At 42.2% G+C, this 20765-nt stretch overlaps 1 protein-coding gene across 1 annotated transcript in view; it reads right to left on the reverse strand.

Annotated features, from left to right (window-relative positions):
- c8b (complement component 8, beta polypeptide) overlaps positions 1 to 13147 on the reverse strand; it is a 56530-nt gene extending 43383 nt beyond the window's left edge. The window contains exon 1 of the mRNA XM_069164392.1: positions 12742 to 13147. The gene's annotated coding sequence lies outside the window, so the exon portion shown is untranslated. The remainder of the gene's footprint in view (positions 1 to 12741) is intronic.
- Between the last annotated feature and the right edge of the window lie 7618 nt (positions 13148 to 20765).

Here is a 20765-nt window from a genome sequence, read left to right on the forward strand (position 1 = left end):
AAGTTTCCATGATCAAAAGTGCAGTGCACAAAAACATTACCTGCAGTCTGCAAGACAGCATTAATGAAGCTGAGGGGAAGCACAGAACTGCCTTCTTAAAGCCGTCTTTTGTTTTTCTACTGGCTGTCTTATCTGTGCTGCTTGACACACACCACACACACACAGTGTTGGGGAGTACTTTCATTTAACGAGTGTTTTTATATGGATACGAATATTACGATAATGGTCTGTTTTTTTTGTGTGTGTGTTTTATAAACATCATATCCCGATTTCAGAAGCCTGGATAAACCCTGACCCTCGTTGGAGACACAAAAATATGCTGAAACTAGAAGTCTGTTGTTCACATCTTATTGAGGTCTCTAAAGCATGGCTTTAATCAAGTGATGTTACAGAAACAAAAATAATATGTTTACAGGGAAGAATGTGAATCACAATGTTAACCTATTCAAGTCAATAGTAGACAGATGCTACACCATTTTACATTTTTTAATATGGCGACGTGTAAGTTATTAGGCCACTTGGGGGTGGCAAAATCAAGTTGTGAACACAAAATTGGCAATATTATTAGCTTTTAAAGGAGCAGGGTGTAGAATTTAATGGGCATCTAGTGGTGAGGTTTAAAATTGCAACCAAGTGATTACCCTTTGCCTCCCCGGTGGCCGCTAAACTTGTGAAAAACACAAAAGGCCCTCAAGAGCCAGTGTTTGGCTTGGTCTTTCTGGGCTACTGTAAAAACATGGCAGTGAAACATGGCGCGACACGCGGAGGAGGACCATGTAGATATGAAGGGTTCATTCTAAGGTAAAGAGTACACAGTGGTTTGTAGTTGATAATACACAAATGAAAACATAAATATATTGTATTCCTTTTCTGTCAATAGATCACCCTTAATCCTTCAGTTTAAAAACGGAACTCATTTGCAAATGTATTAATTTTAAGTCTTAAGTCAATATTTACTGTCTTTTAGCTCTGTTTTTGGTCTCCACCAACTCTAACTGTCTAGTTGCTTCCTGTGTGGTTGTTCGACGTGTACAGGGTTGTTCTTTTTAGAGCGCAGCTCTCTGCTGTGACTACAAATGATGCTATGAGAGCAGTAGGAGTGAACAAAAACAGTAAACAGCTTAAATATATCTGTGAAGAGTCTCATTCAACCAGGTCACGGTCAATCTAAGTGTTATTTACTGGACTTGAACCGCTTACAGCGGAGTAAAGCCGAGGGGAGATGAAGATTTGGATAATTCTCTGTAGGTTCATCTTACCAGCAACTACGCTCATATTACATCATTGTTTTCAGATGTAATACATTGTTATTTGAAAAATATTGATTTAAGGCACTTTAATTTTCAGAATTGGACATGCATCAATACTGTAACATTATTTTCAGATTGAGATATTAGTGAAAGAAGGGTTTATTGAAAATGTCAATAAAGCTGGGGAGGACCTTACCGTTCCAATAATACATTTAAATGCTTGTGTATTGTGTAAGTTAGTAATCATCCTCTTCACTGCTTGTTTAAGATCTCACACCTTTCATGTTATTCCTTCACTTTAATGACACATCAGGCTGGTGGAAGTCAGTTTTGATGAAAGTACTTCTTCCACAGTTAGTTTGGTTGTCATTCAAAACTACCTGCCAGAAAGATGCCCAAACATTACATACAGAGTAAGGTTAGCAGGTCTAACACTTTTTCCCTTTGGTAACTTATTTCTTGCTTTCATGACTATTATTTTTCAGGCAGATCAAAGCACAGAAACAATCTTCTTTTTTCCTTAAACAAGTTCTACATCAACTTCTTCATATTCCCGTTAGTGCCATTTCTCAGTGACGTGCCTTTGTTTTTGCAACTGTACTTTAAGTGTCGTCATTTCCACAAAGTATGTTTAACTATTTCTTCTTCTCTCTTAAGGGCACCTTTGTTGTAGCTCATCTTCTCCCACTGTAAAGTAACAGGTCTCTCGTAAAACTGTGCTTTAAGAGAATCTTAAGGAACCCACTCACACACACAGACAAAATCTGCCTATTCCCCCGACTACAATACAGTATGTGTGGGTGTAATTAGTGAATCTCCCACCACACCTTAACGTCTCTCATTAATCTCACATGAGTGATTAGGCTGCTGCGACGTATGGAACCACGGGAGGTGTGAAACTGGGTGTGAAACTGTTGTCATCTCATATGTTATCGCACTCTGGAGACTGGGAGGATTAAAACACACCAGGCACAGCCCATTGGCAGCTAATCATGCCGCTAATGATAAGTGAAATATTCCACTGCCTCTCATTACAATGCCATCGCAAGGTCAAGATCTCGCACGGATCGCGAAAAAACACACAAGCGGCGCCAGTGTCGTCTCTCCGAGGAGCCTACTCACTTCAGTGTTTTGTGTTGTTTTGTATAAACCCGAAGCGGAGGCTGGATACGAGCCTCGGTGAAGCCTTTTGAATATGACACTTGATGGCTGATTAGAGCAAAGCGTCAGGGTAGTCTCCAACTGCGATGCTCTGATGAGAAGTGATCTAAAGGGTCTCGTCAGAAGACGTCATGCTGACCGCTGTTGCCGTGCCAGATGCTTGCTGTTCAGTGCAACTCCACATCAAAAATATAGACGCTCTTCACTGGAAGTGCTGCTACAAGACTGATCTCTGTTTAATTAAAAAGGGTAGAAAGTTCCACATTAGCTGCAAACATTTAAGAAAATCAAATGTCACCAGCCATTTACAGTGAAATATTCATCCTACATATGAGACTTTTTACCGTAGTTAATTATAAGGATGTGGGGAGTTGCCAGACTCTATAGCTAATAGTTATGATAGTTATGACCCTCTTTTTTAGCAGTAACATGAATAAATGAAGGACCGTAACGATGCATTAACAAACCAATTACAGAAATGTATGGTTTCCTTTGTGGAGGTCAGCTTCGTTTGCAGTTACATACGGCTCAGGGAACAAGGCCGGTGAGATAAAAGCAGGGCCCGGGTACCCGTCTTTAGACAGAGAGAGTGGGAGAAACATTTGCCCCAAAGCACCCAATCAGGTTAATCCGGCCCTGCTCCGGGATTTCTTCTTCTTCTTGTTTGATTCATGTTCTTGTAAGTGAGCGATACTGAACAGATGCAGCTGCACACTGAATAAAGTATTTCTGTTCTTTTCCCATCGATGCAGTCAGTAAACAACAAGGGGATCCTCTCACCAACAAGTTATTTTGTCAAACACATTTTCACTTGATTTTGGTTTTGGTAAACACTGTGTCTCGTGCATCTGATCCCTTGATGCCGGGCTCAGACTCCCCAAATTCAGCCCGATTTTGACACAATTTAGTCATCCCTGACAAATTTCTAATGTCTCGCCCGGATATGAACATCGGGACGACAAATAGGACTTGTAGTGGGACATCATTGAAAAACAGCGATGGGACACCACATGACACCCTCAGGAAAAGTCTAGCATGTCAGAATCTTTTTGTTTGTGTTCCTTGACGTCGACAGAGCACATTCTGTCATGCATTTGTAAACTTATCGACAACTTCTTGACCCTCGATAAAACAGGAACTTGCGAATGAACTATGTTTGGTCCACATCATACTTGTAGTGTTGCTACTCTTCTGTAAAAGACACGGCAATAATTTACGCCGCTTTGATTGCCTAATCTGACATCTATACCCTCATGAAGGACCAATAAATTGTGTAGTCTGATCCTGGCCTCAGAGTTTTCTTTTTCAGTATGACATTACAGTCCTTTTCTAACCTAATCATTGGCTTTGAGTGCCTCAACAGAACCATGAATTATGCTTTAGTTGCTGTAAGCAGATTTTATTGAAGAACTAATAAAATATGAGATTTGTGAATATGTTGCAGGTATGTTCTGATCATCTTGTAATTAAGACATTTGTATTAAAACATGCATTTTCTTTGTATGTCGATGAAAAATAAATGAACTCAAACTGTGTCACCAATTGGTCGAATATAAAGTTGTTGTTTTTTAGAAAACAGCGCAAGACTGTCGATTACCCTTCCAAATCAGTGGCTCCGAACCAGAGTGGGGAGACTTGTAGTTTTAAGCTAAATGTGTTTAATTTAGCCTGGCTCGAAGCTGGTAAGAAGCTTTCACTGTCCGGACCAATCTGCAATGACAAGGAACAGCCAAGAGACACTGTTGTAATGCTGTAACATAACATCATTTCATAAATCGTGTGCAACACCATGAACAACATTTGGATATTCTAGGCACTTTCGGGATTATAACAGTTTTCACCTCAGTCGTTATGTGTTTCATTCAGTGACTGCTGCTACGTGCTAGTAACATTAGTTCTTCCACATTCAGCAACAGGAAACCTCCTCACTACCCAAAACAAGTGCTTACATCGCTCAGGTTACCCACAAGGCCACCTCCCTTAAAGGGAGAGGCTGAGCCGGTAACAGTAGCAAGGAGAGTGTTTTGGATCTCAGCAAGAGCCACAGCACTCTACACAATCTATCCATACACTTTCATCTGTTTCTACATATTTGTAATAAATAAAGGAAAGATAAAGAGTCAAAAATGTCAAATGTTTTCATCGAATCCATGAACCCACACATCCATTTAAGTCGTTCGTTCCGAACCTCAAACACGACCCGTAGGAGTGTTTCCTAAACTGAAAGCCCTGGTTAGGGTTAGGCACAAAAAAAACACTTGATTAGAGTGAGGAAAAGATACTGGTTTGGGTTAAAATGACTTAAACCGTGTTCTGCATTGAAGCTACTACTTTTGAAGTGATGCAATCTTTGTCGTCATGGCAACCGTAAACGTCGAAAGGAAAAGAGTCCTAACTACTGGTTGGTAAGGGACGGGGACACTAATAACCTGTTGTATCGAATCACTAACTCAAGCCGCCCTGTCCTAACAAGGACGCGCTGACATTACATCTGAACTGTGTCAGTTCCCCAGGACACCAGACTTAATTTATACGACCGCTATGAGGTTGTTTAACTTCATCATCAATCATAACTATGTGTCGTAATAAGTTCCATGCACAATAGATCTCCAGTAAGAGGTTGGTTTTTGGGGATGAGAACAGTCTCCATTTTTCTGTTTCCTTGTCCTTGTCTTCCAACTTGACCTCAAAAAAGAAATTCTATATTCCTCAACAAACTATTGCAATCTAACGCAGATGCCCTCAAATATAACCTCTCCTCACAAAGGTTACTCTGTAATGGGGTTGAAACTACTTCAAAGAGGTGATCCTTTACCGTCATGCGGAGTTTCTTTTATATCAATGACCAACTATTCAAACCACAGCCTCTACAAAATGAACTTAAATCAACCTGTCTTGAAAATGTCTTTCTGTTGGCTATGAGTGGAAAAACTTTAACTGGCATTTCATTATTTTTTTAAGTTATTGAAACAGAGGGAATGCGCTGCTGTCTGTAAGAAAAAACTTGAATCAGGGGGATATGAAATCACAGGAGAATTGGGTCTGATAGCTCCTCCAGGCTGAACTAAACATCTCAATTACCTCCAGGGGGCTGAAGAAGCACTGCAGTAAGGAGATATGGCAGATACAATATTGAAATTGACTGTCAGTGGAAGAGACGCCCTGCTAAGCTTATATTTGATTACATTTTTTATGGAACACAGACACAAACGCAGGCACAAATGCATATCGGCAACTGTAGCCTAACGCTGCCAGCCTGCCACACTATTACAATCATCAACCACGTATGGAGCTGCTGTCCTGCCTGTGGGGAATGGGGATGTAGAAGGGGCCAACGGGATGAAGCTGAAGGACCTCACTACTCAGAGGTGATGAATGCTCTGATGCTCATGGAGCCTCCTGTAGTGCATCTGTGAGAGCAGATGAATGAGGAGGAGAGGCTGATAAATTGGGTCACACGAACGTAGCGTTTCTGGGTAATGCGGTGAAAATGCTGGAGGAGTGCAGTTGGGTGTCTGCACGTGCCTACAACTGGGGCAAGGCTGCTCTAACTCGACTTGATTTCCTTTTCCTCGGGTTCCTCTCGCGCTGCCGGCATTATTGAAAAGTTACGCATTTAGTTTGGAAAAAAACATGAATTGATTTTTCCATTTCCTGAAGTCGCTCAGTCAGAAATGGCCCTTAAATAAAATGTTAATGTTTAGACAAGTTCAGCTTTTACTGTAAAATGTTAAAACAGCAAAATCTGAACTTGTCCATATATATATACTGATACTGATGTGCACATGACAATAAAAACTGTAAAGACATATAAACAATCACCAACAAATAGTCAGAATTATATTACAAAAGAGCTTAAGTATACTTACTAAAAATGTTTTTATTTGTAGTCTTTTGAAATGAAAAAAAATTCTACAAGCGTAACAAAACATAAAAATAATAACCAATTATGTGGTAAAGTTAACCCAGCATTGCAGTTAAAATGAGTTAAAAAGCATTTGGATTGAACATTCAACCAATCATGTTGGGTAAATGAGCAACCATCTGGCTGGGTTAATTTAACCCGGCGTTGTGTTGGTCCCATATTTACCCAACAGCTGGTTTGAAAACTACCCAATTTGGGTTGTTTTAACTCATTATTTTTTAGGTCGACTGTAGACTTCAACAGTTTACAGCCACAACACATTTTGTGTAGGTAAATAACATAAAAAATTGTGTCCAATTCTGGTCGGTTCTGACTCTGATTTCAGTATTGAATAAGATGTTTGATCACAAATAAAAAAAAACATTAAAAAAATAAAAATAACGTTTTTTTTCTCTCTATACTCAAATATATGAAAAAAAAAAAAAAAAAAAAAAAAAAAAAAGATTTTGTATAATCCCTTCCTGCTCAGTATTTATGATGATTCATGCTGCTCGGGGATTTGAATTGACCAGTTACAGCATGCTAGTCCATCATATGCTGTAAAACCACACTAGCTATCAAGGCTGAGAAGTGAGTGGCTAAAGTCTGATTTATAAATTTCTCTCATCCTCTTCCTCATAATGTAATGTAGTGCAGGTGAGGGAGGAATGGATGAACAGTCCTCTGCAGCTCTGTAAGGGTTCTCATATTTTCACATATATGAACCCTGAACACACTCTGACAGCTGTTTCCCCATTCCTGATCTAATACATTTAAATATAAGTTCAACATATTGCAAATTATCACTTTTGACCTTTGAAAATTGGCACGTGTCAGTCATATCTATTTTAAATGCTGGCTCTCATTAATGAATAGGAATGGGAGGGCAGAATGTGCACATGTCACATCACCTCAGATCACATCACATATCTTGATGTGAGCTTGGTGTGTTTAATGCCCCGAGGGTTGCTCTCTGCTCCGATCTAATTTCATTAATTTCTGTCTGTGGCGGACTTTGATTGGGTGGTGGGGGCATGTAGAACGAGGTGAGGGGGGTCCTTTACCTTGGCACGGATAAGAAGACAAACTAGATTTGAGGGCGGATAGATATTGTCGGCAGCACATGCCGCCTCTTGGCAAGGGAAGAGAAGTCGATACCGAGCGGGGCCCTTTCTTACCTCCTAAGATTTACAGTATCTGGAGCTCCACAGTCTCATACTTCAGTAGATGGATGAGTATTTCATACGGTGCCAACTGGCTCAACATGAGTTGAGCTGAAGGTCATTGTGACTCATTTCCAGCTCAGGAGCTGGGTCGCTAGAAACGAGAGCAGCTAAATCTCTACGACTGACTTGTTTTAAGAGTACAAAGAAGATGCCTGTTTGCAAAAAAAAAAAGGAGCAGACTGTAGCCGTGTGTTGGTGCTGTATGGCGCTGATGCAACACACATGTACACCCTGTACAGTGCCAAAGACGGTTGAGAGTACAGTAGTGGGGAGTGGGTACAGATTGCTGTCGAACCTCGAGGCATATGGCAGGGCGCCCCATGCCTCCCAGCTAATTGAGTCCTAATGAATCATTGGTTTGGCATGCTACACGTCCCTTGTGATGGTTGGTGTCACTGATGCATTGAAGATGCCCAGTCCTGTGGAAGTGAAGCGGGCAGTGATGGCTGCTCCAGTTGAACGTCGGAGGCAGGCTGACACCACTGCTGGCTTCACACTGAACACTTCACTCACTCACCAGATGTTCCAGGCCAAGGCACAAGGATTTACTCGCCACCCAGCTCTGCACAATGGGAATAATTGTGTGATGGGCTGGCAATTCACTGCCCCATTTGACTCCAGTAACACACTCTATAGCGGCGGGGTCGCCGCCTCATTGTCAACTCAACAGGGTCAGTGCGATAAGTGACGTGACTGTGGGAACACACTCGAAGTCAATGGCTGCTGTTTTACATAATTTACACATATAGCTACTGTTGACTAAATTACATTTAAATGAAACATTAAATAAACCTTGACTACCATTAGCAACAATTACATGGCTAATTGTTTTATTAATCAGATAACTTTTCTCATTGTTTTCTCTCTTTTCAATGTGTAGTTCATTAATAATAATTCAGCCACACGTTGATGCTTGTAAACAGAATGGTTTATTTACTATGATGTCTGAGTGCATATTGGAAAGAACAGATTGGATTCATATGTAATAAGATATAAACAGAAACGGAGTTGCAATTTAGAGCCTCATTACGAAGAGTGAAAAACAAAACGTAGTTTCTTGTGCGATATAATGTCCTCTATTCTGTGGGGGATGTAAAGTGTGGGCTTAATTCCAACTTTATTACTGAAACAGGTCCAGCCCAAACATATTGGAAAGAAAAAAATTCAAACATTTTCCAATTACAGGTGCTTGTTGAAGCCACTGAGAGACTGTTTTCTAAGTGAGTCTTGTTTCCGTGATAGTGCTCCATCTGCGGTCTGTCCAAGCTAAATATTTTGCTTCTTTGCAGGATAATTCTCCTGCAAGATGTTAAAGCAGCAGTTCGACAGGTTTCTTGCAGATAGTTAAATGACAAATTCTGTACAGACAAAACATTACAATAAATAAGGAGCTGGAGCCAGACGACCGTCTTGGCTTCGTTTTTTTATGAAAGAAGTTGACACTCTTTGAATGGAAGTCTATTGGAGGCAAAGTTTTTTTCAGTGGTATTACACTTTGGGGTATTTCTTCATTGGCTTCACTTTTCAGAACCAGAGACTATGAACATTTTTATATAGTGTATAGTGTATTGTAATTAAGCAACATATATGGTAATTATACAAATAAAATATGTAATCGAAATGTATTCACAACGTGGGGCAATTCGCTCTCAAAATATCAAACTTTTTGTTAGCTGGAGCTCCGTTTCCATGGCCACCCATGGGGTATGACTAACAACTTGAAAACAATCAGTTGCCTCATTAGAAGGGAATGTAACGTATGAAATGTTTACCTCTCCAGGAAGTAGTCAAGTAACGACCTTTAGTCACGACCCTAGCAACAGGGACGAGATCTAGTCCATTTTATTGCTTTCTGGAGATCTTTTTGTCAAACTGAATAAATACAGCACATAGGAACAATAAACTGCTTCGCTTGCTCAATCCCGTTGCAAGTAAGATATCTGCTGAAAAAAGATATCAATGGATTCATGTATTTTTTTAGATTTTAGCACCGTTTCATGTGTTAAATATATCCGGTCAAGCTATCCGCTGCTGGGATTTAAAGTTTGCGTGACTATCCGTGGTGTTATGGTACGGGTGCTCGGAGCGACAAAAAAGGGTCACAATTAATAGACCTATAACAAGTAAAAACAACATTATATTACATATTATTTGAAATTCAATTACAATTATATATTACCATTGAGAAGGCGGACAGATATTTCTAGTGATGAGCAGAGTGTAATGCTTCATGGTGATTTGAGCACTTTCTAAATGTACAGTTGACCAATCAGATCGCTGGGTTGGAACTACTTGTATAATAGCGAATAACTTGTCCAGCGCATGACTCCCTGTAAAATAGAAATCTGTTGTTTCTACTTTTTGATTTTTTTTTTTTTTTTTAAGGATCTTCCCACCAACCTTTCAGCAAGAAAGTGAATACAAATATTTCCTTTAATGATTAACTACTTTTTAACCTTCCATTTGGAGAGATTGGATTTCCCTCGTCTTACTTCCACAGCTTTTAGTCAGAGCCCTTGCCTGACACATTTAGTTGCCCCAAACCGACCAGCTCCCAACTTTAGATGCACCTGTCATGTTGATTACACTCCCAGTGGAGCCACTGCATCATTCAGCTTCCCACAATGCACCACTATCTGAGCAATCTACCCCTTTTTTGTTAAACTGAAGTAACCGAGATCACCTCTGCCCAGCCTCTGCCGGGTGGGTGGGGGGCCACATCTTCATTAATGAATGGACTAAATGTGATAAGGCCACCAGTAAAATGAGAACTCAAACACAATCTCGCAAGCTCATTAAAACTACTTTTATAAAAGATTCAGGCCACTCCGGCGATCGTGTGTCTAACGCTGAAACGCTGCATTAATGTCAGAGTAACTCCTATTCGTTGGGTGCATTATCTCGGAGCACATGGGGACTCTAAAGGGAGTTCAAGTCGAGGTAATGCCACTGTGATATGAGGAGTAACAACACATGATAACACACCAGGCTTTCAGCAAGACAAAAGGAACACTATAGTAAATAGGAGAAACAACCCTGAGGATTTTAGAAGAAGTGCTAAATAACAACGAGGATACAATTTTTTTGCCCCAGCGTCATCATAATTGCGTTAAGATAACATGAAAAGGAAATAGCCAAACCACTTTCACCATTTCACAATAATTGCAAAAGGGGATAAAGCATTATGGTCTTAATCGGATAAGATGTAGCTCCCACAGCCAGTCGCTGCGTTTTCTGTCAGAAGCTAAATGAAGTGTCTTGATTCCAGTGGGAGATCCAACAAAGAAGTCCTTACTGGAGAAGTTAATGCTCTCTAGTGTTTTGTTCAACTCCATCTTAAGCCCCACAACTCACACTGGGCTGCAAAGAGCTGTCTTGGGATGACAACTGGAAATTGTACTATATGTGCGTGTCTGTTTGTGTGTGTATGTGTGTGCAACACATGTGTCCTACAATCGAGCCAGTGAGTGCAGCTTAGGATCTGTTGCAGAACATCCTCTGTAAGGAGATTACGGGAGGCCGTTTGGCCCATTGGCAGAAGTTGCCAATGAACTTTGGCACCAATGTCAAAATGTTAACTCTGACCTTCGCTTACATCCGGCGAGCCACAACAGAAACATGGCTTGCGGTCATTTGAGCCAACAAGATGTAGGTGGGAAACATGATTTCATGATTTCACCAGCAGCCTGATTTATATCTGCTTGCTATAATGTTATACTTTTCCACTGCGATGGCCCCGACCGTTTGCCTTGTAGGCCTCCTCTTACATGAGCACTCGAGCAGAAAGCACAGGGCATCATAGCAGACATATGGTCCAGTAATGAACTTTGCATCTGAACTGGTAATATTGGCTCATATTCAGCTTTACCCAAAGTGGGGGTTGGGTTTTAAGAGGTTACAATTATGAAAAAAAAAAAAAAAGCATAGAAGAAATATATAAAACATTCAGGATGGTGGCTTAACCTGATGATTTAGGGACTGGTTTAAGATTAGTCAAGATTAGTTTGAAATAAACTTCACTTATTTTGGAAACAATAATTTATTTGTATTGTTTTCTGAAAGAAAAATGGACTCAAACAAGTTAAAATGATGCAGCATCTGCAGTAAGAGCTGTTTGGTACCTGGTAGTTTAATCGGGTCAGTATTGTTAGATTAAAAAAAAAAAAAAAATAAATAAATCCATAACAGACAAGAAAAAGTTTTAGCCAAGACTATTCCATGCAAAAACGAGGATTATTGGCTCCGGAAATTCAAGCATCTCCCATTGGAAACATCCAAAAACTGGCGCAACTGCAAGCAGTGACGCCGTTTATACCCCCTCCCACGCCTCGAGCTTCCACGATTAACGGGATTGTTTCCACCCTCACACTGACCCATGAACTTCGTTGCTGACCAGAAGACTCATAAAAAGGCCTATGCTCTGATTTGAGGCAGATCCTGGCTCAGCGCTGCCAGAGAGAGCGGTGCCGATGCGCTGCGCTGCGCTGTGCGCTCCCATCTAGCCAGCCATCCATCCATCCATCCATCCATCCATCCACAGGTACTCAGCCCTCAGTGCAGCCTGCTGAGCATTTTCTACCCGCTCCCGCACACTAATCAATACATTTATCAACATATGCGTCATCATTCACTCATTCACTTAGCATGAGCGCGGGTTAACACGCAATCGTTTGAAGATGACTTACTGCTGTTGCAGCAGAACATGTCTTCATTTTAATATTTGAGGAGGGAGGGGGGGGTACAGACGTGATGTAAAAAGGCTTTTTGCCTTTCCTTATACTTAGGTGACATCGTATAGCCTAAAGCAACACATCCCTGATGTATTTGTCACGCACCGAAATTATTTCAAAACGGAATGTCAATTTCTCATTTCTGCGCAACTGAATGTGGGACACCAGGTTATTTGACAGGCGACCGGCGTTTGCGCTTTAGAAGACTCCACATTAAAAGCCACCGAAGCACCATCGACGATCGGGCTCACGGCTTCGATCCTGATCATATTTGTTTCATTTTACTCTATTTGTGAGGGTCTTTCCGGTCATCCGGAGCGGACTGTTCCGAAACCCCGTTCCCATTCAGCGGCCAACGCATCCTATCCATAAATCTTGCCATGTCGCTGTGCAGCCTCGCATCCTCAAACAGCTCCACAGTTTAAAAGACTCCGTTTCATAGAGAAGCTCAGAACTGAGATGTCACTCACCTTTTCTCAGCGGGTGCTTCTCCGGAGTGTCCCATTTATGCGTTTTAATCCACATCTGTGTCCCCTTCATTTGAGCGCTCTATTTTTTTTCCCCCGATGAGAGAGAGAGGGAGAGAGGGAGAACGCGTGTTTAAGAAAATCCATTTGTTAATTCCATTTGCCGGACACACAAGGTGAAATCATATTGCCTTTGCTTTTTACATGTTCAAAATTCTCCCGCAATTATGAAATCCCGTAAAGCTCTATCCTCTTCTTCTTCTTTTTTTTTTTTTTATCTTCTTCTCTCCAGCACCGAAGTTGCCTGGTTACCCCTGTTTCTCATTCAAGGAGGCTGAAGCGCTGCATACAGCGGCCAATCATAGCAGCAGCCGGAGAGATTAACTATTTCTTGGCTCCACTATTCTAGTTTCAGGCTAAAATGAGGAGAGTAGGCGGGGAAACTGGGCCCCCGGTGACAGGAAAAAAAAAATTAAAATGCACAGAGAATAATGTAGAGAGAGAGGGGATCCGTTGGAGGGAGAATGTGTGGAGGGGGGGAGGGGACGAAAGGGATTAAACATTTTCGAAAAAAATAAAGGATTCTGGAGAGGAGGAGGGACCAGTTGCCACTTCTCACAACAACAAAGATGTAAGTGAATAATATTCCAGGCTGTTATGCAAACTGCAGTGGAGCAGTCCGGTGGCCAGACCTTCCTGCGGACAATCTGCCTTTAAGGATCCATCTCCTTTTTCTGAAATCCCCAAAAAGCAATCCATCAGGGTAATTGATCATCCCGCTTTTAACCAGCCATCCATCAAGACAAGGCTCCCCTCCTCCTCAACCCTGTCCCACCCCAGCCTCCTCATCATAGGCCTGTATTGATTTCAATTTCCCCCATCGGCCTGGGGTGGAAGATGCAGAGGAGCAAGCCAGGTTCAATCATTTGTACACGGTACGTGGGGGGCATAATGACCCCCCACCTTCATGGTGTGCTACTACATCCAGGTCAAGCCCCCCAAACACACACTTTTATGACGGCCTTGTCCTGTGTGAGCGGCCTGCACGTCAGTGGTTTCAGACCGGGAGCCCCACGGGGTGCCATGCAGAAGTGTTGGGTGCATTATGGAGGAGCAGTAGGGGGTCCTGACAGCGAGACAACAAGCTCCTCAAAGACACAGCACCAGCAGCGAAGGGGTGGGGGTGACCCGTGTGTGTGTGTGTGTGTGTGTGTGTGTGTGTGTGTGTGTGTGTGTGTGTGTGTGTGTGTGTGTGTGTGTGTGTGTGTGTGTGCGCGCGCGTGTTTGTGTGGGTAGCGTGTACCGTCTGGGCACTCATGGTGGAGAAACATTCCAGGAGATCAATCAGCATGAAACATGTTTTGTTGCATTTTACATGTGGAACCTGTTTTTTAAAGGGTTTTCTCCAGTCTACATTAAAGCAGCTGGGACGTGTCAGTCATGTTGAGTGCAGAAGGAGTTCACATACGATAAAAAAAGAAAGTTTTCCTTTTCATGTTTTTGTTGTTGTAGCAGCTGCGGCACGTGACTGACGTATCGCTGGCTTCCCTCCATCCCACAGATTACACAGGAAAACAACAGTGTTGGGGTCCTCGCTGCCGGACAAGAGCAGCATGTGTGTGTGTGTGTGTGTGTGTGTGTGTGTGTGTGTGTGTGTGGGTGTACAGTTGTGTATGTAACACACACACACAGAGGCACGCACAAACACTTAGCGGTTGATTGACGTGTAGCTCTTGGCTTGAGCACGGCTTAATCCCGCTGCTTTCACAGATGGACTCAGTCTTCCTCTTTTTGTCTGGTGTCACAAGCAGTGGCATGTTATACATTTACACACACAAACATACACACACACACACACACTGTACAGCACCATGTACTTTTGTTTACTGGGGAGGGAGGATGCTGTGTGGGTCCTAATCCCCGATGTAACCCTCCCTCTCTTTAGTGGCCACCCCAGCTACAGTACACACACACACACACACACATGCGCGCACGCACACACACGCACAAATGCACGCAGGCATCTACTCTTTGGTCATTAAAAAAACAAAGGAGGTCAGTGTCAGCAGTGGAATCAGGCAGCTGGGTCCTGTGAGGCGAGAGTTAATCCTTATTTTCAAGGCCCACGGACAAAAAGAAGCCCTGCAGATGAAATGCTTCATGAGTCACACATGAGCACATCGTTGTTGTGCCACCTTGCTCTTCCATCCATCCACCTTTGCATTAATAGGGAGCGTTTGTTGTCGCTCTTCGTAGGTTGCATTATTAGCACGAAACAGGAGGGGGGAAAATGAGGCTTTTCTCCTCCCACCCCCCTTCTTCTAATCGTATTCCACTTCTGCAAAAGCTTTGATTTCCATGTAGATGGGGCTGTGCTGATAACGGTGGGGAACTGCCCCGGAGAAATGAGGCAGAGCGATAAGATAAGGCGAGCAGATCCCCGTCCAGACAAAAAAGACAAAGGGGAGAGTCATCACCCCACATGGCGTTTAATCTCCATTTAATCCAGAGATTAGCGAAGTCAAAATTCTCATCGCCGCAACCTCGGCAAATGATTAGTCATGTCCCTGAGGGGAGACAGTTAACTGGTGGCCCCCCTGTGAAACCTTGGAGTGAAAGCTGATCAATAACTGTTTCCTGGTTACAATGACGGAGTAGGAGCTTTGGGATCACGACACATGTATTTCAAGGGCAATGAACATGCTCACTGCGCACGCACAAGGCTGTCAGTGTTTCATGCTCCCCAAACAGTTTGGCAAAGACTTGACCACTAATTATCCATCCATTCAGCTGCGGTCGTCACGCAAGAAAACAGTCACAAAATGAGCATGTTATCGAGGAAAGAGGGCTGTTTTCTCTGCATTGTGCTCAGCCTACGGAGTTCTATGCTAATGGACTGTTTTAATCAAGTCTAATCATATTGGGGCAACAGTGCACGAGTGATTAGCATTCAGAAAGGAGGGGAGAAGCCTGACATCGATAAATGACATGTGACCCCTGACCCCGACCGGTCCGGCTGCTGAAAAGTTCCTCTCCTATTATCGGACTCATCTCGTGCCTCTTCATTTCCTGTAGAATGGCTAATCATAATGTACTCGGACGGCATGCGGGTCTGCAGGGCGTAGTTCTCAGGGGACGAACCCAGAGCACCTGCGGTAAAGTAGTGCACACGTTTATTTATGAAGGGAAGCGAGTTCAACCTAACCATCATGTGCCATGTGTAGATCATGAGGTCAGTGAGCCATGCAAACATTCAGCACGCTTTCTTTGCAGTGGGAATTCTTGCAAAAGATGCGCTACTACTTTAATTATAGAGAGTTGTAGAATCACACCTTGGTTTGCACAGAAGCCAGTTTAAAGCTCAGAGTTGCAGCTTTCTTCTGTTTGCATTCAGGACTTTCCAAGTGAAGAGTGTGAAGAGTGTCACCTCTCACACTCAGGAAACATGCAAACGCTAGCCTTCTATGTCTGTGAAAGTTCTCTGATCCACGTCATTGTCAGTCTAAGTTTTAACCAAAGGCAAATGGACTTCTTAAGTTTCTTGAAGATGTTTGGCCTCTCATCCAGAAGGTTTATTCAGTTCTGACTGACTGGGGTGGAGTTCCAGGTTTAACCACCCCACAAGAACTTAAAACCTGGAACTCCCCTCCAGTCGGTGAGAACTGACGAAGCCTTTCAGATGTGAGGCGAAATGTCTTCAAGACACTTAAGAAGTCCCATTGTCTTTGGCTGTAGACCTGGTGAAGGTCAAACCGGACTGGTCCACATAGTCTACATTGTGCTAACAGAGCAGGTTTTGCAACCAGATAAAAACCTAAAACTATCAAAATATTACTTGACAACATCCTAAACTGTAATTCCAGCAACAAGGAAGCAAACTGTCAATCACAGCTGTCAATCAACACCCACACACAGAGGCAGACTTTACCATGAGGCAAAGGTTGGCAATATCCTTAGGCCTTGAGCTTCCAAAAAGCCCTATAAAACACCTCATAAACTTATGATTAAGAACCATTTTGTTTTACTTTTCATTAATTAATTATGTCTGTCTAAAAACCCACAATCTAAAATGGCTTCAGAAAGTCTAATCTAAGAGTCTTGTGTCTTATCTTGTGACTTCATTAGCACAAGACACTCCAGATGCTCCAGTTACAACATCTATCAGGGAAGCTGCTGGAAAACATTTCAATGATGACTTCCATATGAAGGCAACAATAAAGTACAATCTCATTATACAGAACTCATGTTGTTTAAATATGAACATTATGTTTATAACAATATAAATTACAGTGGGTGCATTTGTTAAACTGACTATCTTTTGTCGTGTTTGTTTCATTGCTGTGTGAAGACTGGTGAACAAAAATTACAAATAAGTCTTTCTCAAAAAAATAAAGATTGAGAAATGCTGGGGGCACTTCTAGAGATGAGTTGATGCTTCTTGAATGATTCTTGATGACATTGGAGGCAGCATTTTCTGATGCAGGTATCGAGGGATCATTTTTGGCATTACACTTCCAGTTGTTTGGGTTTATAATAGCAATCTTAAAACTGTATTAAGTGCACTTATCAACCGTTTCAATGAACAGTGGGTATGATTAAGTACAATGTGAGAAGGGTCCCTCGATGACCCTCTGCAGTTCCCCTCAGCTCTATGCAACGGTTTAGAGTCTTTCAGCTCATTGTTTCGACAGTCAAAAGCTGCAATGTATTCCAACATGATTCCAAATGAAAGGTAAAGCTGTTCAGTGTGTGCTTTATAATGGCAGCTGTTTGCTAACGTATTTGTCACATCCCCTTTTTATTCCAATGGTGAATGTTTTCCCCACTTCTCTCGATTAGCCCAAAACTTAAATAAACATACTGACAAACAAAAAAACAGTTGCTTTAAACACTCCACCTCGCAGGGCTAGCTGTTGTATACTTTGATAAAGCAGTCAAGAAGTGAGCCCCAAACAGGTATTGAATAAGCATGAGGATTAATGCAACTGAACTGATGCGGTGCCGATGCTCACCAGGGTTTTAAACTGTGTCTGAGCAGCGTGCCACTCCTGCAGCTCGTAGTTTCCCTCTGTGCCACTGTTGTGGCTTGTCAGACTCTGACAGCGGCAACACCAGCTTGTTAATCTCATGTAGCCAGAGCAACTGCCTCGTCAAGGTCACAGAGGTCCGCAGAAACTCTTGCTCATAAATCTTGAGATAATCAGACCATGGAAATCCAGATGCATGCAATCACTTGTGAAAAAAGAGCAAATTGTTTAGTTTTCTGTTTTGGCAAAAACAAGCTCGGTACTGTGGTTTTATTGGTATGAAGCATAACAAGGCGTCTGTGCTTTCCAACTAACCTTGGATTTCTTCAATGTGAATAAATGTCATAGTCGAACTCCGCTTGCCGACCACTCACAGCTTCAGTTTGATTATATTGATTATGTGATTATAGTTATGAAACCTTGTTTGCTTGAAGGTTTGCTGAGCCACTCTGAAGGGCATATGGCTAAGTGATAGCAGGTGAAGTGTTTGTTTCTAGATGTAGTTCCAACAATGGCAGCAGTGGTAGAGTTAGATATAGAAATACCAACAGTTGTAGAAGGGCTCGAAAATATCAAGGAACTGGAGCCAAAGGCTACGATGGTCATTTACCGACATGCCGTTGCACTCTGCTCACATTGGGGGAGGGTCTCTGTTGTTACCGCTTGGTGAGTTTCGGCCCACAACATACTTCAAATGCTGGTCAATGCCAATTGCTTAAAGACTGCTCCAATAGTTTCAAAATTAACCAGAGGTCTACGCCTATTCAGAAGCAACGACTGGAAAAAAAAGTCTCAATGGAGCATCGCCAGACCCATACATTCATAGTGAATTTATGTCTGCCAACACCAGGGTAGTAAAGTTGGAGGAAATTTGAGGATTTTTGTGGTGCTGATGGGGTTTACAACCAACCAATCACCTGAACCACATCTGATGAACTGTATAAAGACATGTTTTCAAATGTAAAAGCATCACTCTGGTGATGCTACATGCTGAATGTCCCTCTGAACATTATCTAAAGTGCATCATGGCTGCATGAAGGATCCACATGGTCGGAGCTCAAGATCACGGTGAGAGAGTTTATTAGCTGCTCTTATTAAACCACACTAACAGGAAATAAAGCAGATGGACACTGACAGGTGCCAATTAGCATTTTGGGAGGAGAAAGGCAGTTCGATTTATACCCATCTGCTGAACTCACAGTCTTAATTAAAAGTGTCACCACAATGTGAATACAATGCATCTGGACACCGCTTGGATACCCGATATTGCGCAGATATCTTATCACAGTGTTTGTGATGAACTCAGGAGAGTATTGTACAAATTCGGCAAACTCTTAATTCTGGCCTATTTGCATCTTTTCTACCTCTGAATTCATATGTTAATCTTATTGTTTTATGACATCATATGAGCAGACAAAATATTAAAGAGCTGATTGTTTGTGATGTGCATATGATACTGTGGAATTCATACATTAACATATAAAACTATGTCGTTTCAGAACATAATCTCATCTAAACAAGTTTCGTCACTGGTCTAATAAACTGACCAACAGGTTGATCTCCTTGTGATGTAAGTCTGACTACTACTCGTGAAGAAGTCTTTGCTCAACCAGCAACTCTAAGCACACAGCAGCTACTTCAGGGTACCATGGAAACGCACGAGACCTCGTTCATGTCCGGTTTATCAAAGAGGCCCTTTATTTTAGCGAGTGCACTGGGTATGTAGAAATCCCTCCACACACGCACGCACACGCACACGCACACATACAGATTGTGCACGAGTTTCCCACCCACACATCTCCGTGATCAGTTTGTCACAGGGGCCCCGATGACAAAGACAATGTGACAGTATGTGATTTATTGTGTCAGAAAAGAACATAAAAGAGGGTAATTGAGGGGTAAGTAGAGGAAACTAAGTTTGCAGGTGTCAGCGTAACTTTGTCTGCCATCGCAAAACTGTGATGAATTTATTCATGGGTGGGTGACGCTGCCAAGTCAAGGACAAACACCATATAATTACCCTATAAATTTAGGAGGCGATTAATTCTAAATTCCAGCTATTTAATTAAAATATGCAAATAGACAGCCATTGCCAGAACATGTGACACACTTAACAGAGTAACTAAGTTTGACAGGAGTTAAGTCACTTCTGAATGTTACTTGCCTAAAATAGAGGCATTGGACCACACACACACACACACATGCACACAAACACACATACATGCACACACATTACATCTGTTTCTATTGCACATTTGCGCCATTGCGCATCACTGATTTCCTGAGCATATTCGGGTCCAACAGTGGTGACTCAAGCAAGCTGACTCCTTCAAAGCAGAAGAAGAGTTGAAGAGCCATTACAGATATAATTGGATTTCATTTCAACCATGTGAGAGGGGGAAAAAAAAGACTTGTCGCCACCCTGGAGAAAATAGAGCCAAAATACAATCAGTGTATTTACTGCTCTGCATAGAGGGGGTGTGTTTGTGTATGTGTATGAATGTGTGTTTCACCCTATGTGCCCACGTGTGTGAGTATAGTTTCCAGGGTGTCTGTGTGGGTGTGTTGCCTAAAATCCCAAGACACATACACAAGTGTCAAACGAATCCAAAAAAGAGAGAGGGAGAGAAAGAAGTGGGTTTCCCTGATGCTTTTTAAAGCAATGCATCAGAGAGGAACAAATAACAGACAATAAATACAGGACAGGAGGGAAACACAGCTTCAGTTGTGCGTTTCCACCTTCCATATTGTGTGTCATGGCGGCACAGCAGAAATGTCCACTTAAAGCTGTGGAGCCCCAAAACTGACACAATGTAGAGGAGGTTATCAGTCATGCATTTGAAGATGAAGATAACGTTATGAAGATAAAAAAGCATGGTGTCTCTATTGATGCTGTAGCTGTACTGTTATACGAATTTACAAAACGAACATGTATGCATGGTTAACAATGTATGCACCAGCTGGTGTGGTTTCACAGTCCTGCACACACTGGACCAGTCA

The sequence above is a fragment of the Embiotoca jacksoni genome, unplaced genomic scaffold (assembly GCF_022577435.1).
Source record: "Embiotoca jacksoni isolate LCO1_2020_lvr unplaced genomic scaffold, fEmbJac1.0.p SCAF_31, whole genome shotgun sequence".
In the NCBI taxonomy this organism is placed as follows: Eukaryota; Metazoa; Chordata; class Actinopteri; family Embiotocidae; genus Embiotoca; species Embiotoca jacksoni.